The sequence below is a fragment of the Arachis stenosperma genome, chromosome 3 (genome assembly GCF_014773155.1).
Source record: "Arachis stenosperma cultivar V10309 chromosome 3, arast.V10309.gnm1.PFL2, whole genome shotgun sequence".
Classification (NCBI taxonomy): Eukaryota; Viridiplantae; Streptophyta; class Magnoliopsida; order Fabales; family Fabaceae; genus Arachis; species Arachis stenosperma.
This window is the reverse complement of record NC_080379.1, coordinates 5,885,563-5,887,350: the sequence shown is the minus strand read 5'-3', so window position 1 is coordinate 5,887,350 and position 1,788 is coordinate 5,885,563. Positions and strand designations below refer to the sequence as shown.

Sequence of the window (1,788 nt, the reverse complement as noted above, 5' to 3'; positions counted from 1 at the left end):
CTGTTTTTATCTTTTATTTTTGTGTTTTGAATCCTAATTTTTGGTTATATGAAACTTGTTGCTGTGTGTATTAGTGTTGAGGTAACTCTACTAGTCTACTGTCACTGTGTGGGTTTAATGGAACTGCATGTGTATTTTAAATCTTCTAGTTAAACTTAAACTTATTTTTACATACATAGCTTTGTGCAGTACCATTTTATTTTGGTTCTTTTATTATGATTTTGAAGTTTAACTTATTTTCATCCTATGTACTCTGTAGAAATTGGGAAACAGGGTAAGTAGTGCTGATATTTTGAGATTAGCAATTGGGAAACAGGGAAAGTATTATATGCGAAACTAATATATAGCTGGTTGTTATAAGTTTCAGCTTTTATCAGATCGTCTCATTTCTACTTTTACTTCTGCATTCATTCCTCAGTCCACTGCAAAAAACAAAGTTCTATTATAACTAACAGAAAATAAATGAGAAGATTGTATCTTTATTTCTGAGTTTATATTATTATTATTATTATTAGTCTCTTGAGCGTTCCATGTTTGTTGCTGTTTATATTATTATTATTATTATTAACTGCCAGAAACTGAGTATTCACAAAGTGGGATTTAGCAATTGCCAAAGTGGGATTTTTCTTTGTGGTGATGCTTTGGAGCTTGGTTGTTCACTTTGTTTCTGTTGAGTCCTTGAAGCATTCTATTTTGTTTCATTGATGGGACAAATTGCTTCATAGACAAGGTGGCTAGTGCTCCTATAGCCAATTATATTATATCTTGATTGGCTATGTTACAGTGTGTTCAAAGAAGTTCGTTTATTTATTTATTTATTTATTGGTCTAGACATGGTTGGACACGAGTGACAAGTGTGTTGAACGAGTGTCATTAACTGTTAGAGTTCGTGGTGTGCTTGCTATGCAGCTCAGTGGGGTGTCTATGCTCCTTGGTTGCGAACCGTATGAACTTAACATAGCATATCACCTACTTCCAATCTGGTCTGTTCATTAGTGTTCATTTTCCATATGGAGTGCTGCTTTTCACTTTAAGTGCTTTTGGTCTTGCTCCTTTTTCCTGTGATCCTTTGCCAATACGTTGCTATTTCCCGGCTACCACATTTTTGTTTCAAACTCTTACAGTTTTTTCTATTTCATTCTTCTTGTTAATAATAGTAACTATGCTGATTTGCATAAGTTCTTACTCATCCTGCAATCTATGCCTTCTTAATCCCAGATAAAGCTCTCTGTAGTTATCTGATTCATCGGAGGCAGATATTGAAAGTGGAAGTTTTCGCTGATAGCATCCCTTAATGAACTTCCAGGAGGTGTTTACTAGTGACTTTCCAAACATGTCCATTTTGCTCCCTAATGTATTCTAAAACAAGAATATTACAAGACTGAGAGGGAGATTTCACGTACTTAGATCAGCACAAAAATCTAACTATTAGAATAATATATATTTACAAATAAATTAAAAAAAAAACCCCTGTTAAAAGCTTAAATAAGTGCAGTAATATCAACAGTGTTTTACAAAATCTAAAACTACTACATAATATATTTACAAATAAATTAAATTATCTAAAAAAATAACCCCTGTTAAAAGCAAGAATGGAACTTAAATTTAGGATGTGTCTAAAGTATGAAAAATGATTGTTTAGATTGCTAAAATTTGGCATAATATATATATTAGCTGGAAATTAAAAGATGCATGGTTATGTCATATATAAACGCACTATCCTGTTCTGCGCAAAGTGGTTGAAGTGCGTTGATTTTGCGCTAATAATTTAATATATAAAATAAATTA

The 1,788-nt window shown here is 32.1% G+C and overlaps 1 non-coding gene across 1 annotated transcript; it reads left to right on the top strand.

Annotated features, from left to right (window-relative positions):
• Positions 1-1,211: 1,211 nt before the first annotated feature.
• LOC130972375 (small nucleolar RNA snoR83) lies at positions 1,212-1,337 on the top strand. The gene has a single exon (XR_009083557.1). It is a non-coding gene; the product is annotated as a small nucleolar RNA snoR83 (small nucleolar RNA).
• The last annotated feature ends 451 nt before the right edge of the window (positions 1,338-1,788 follow it).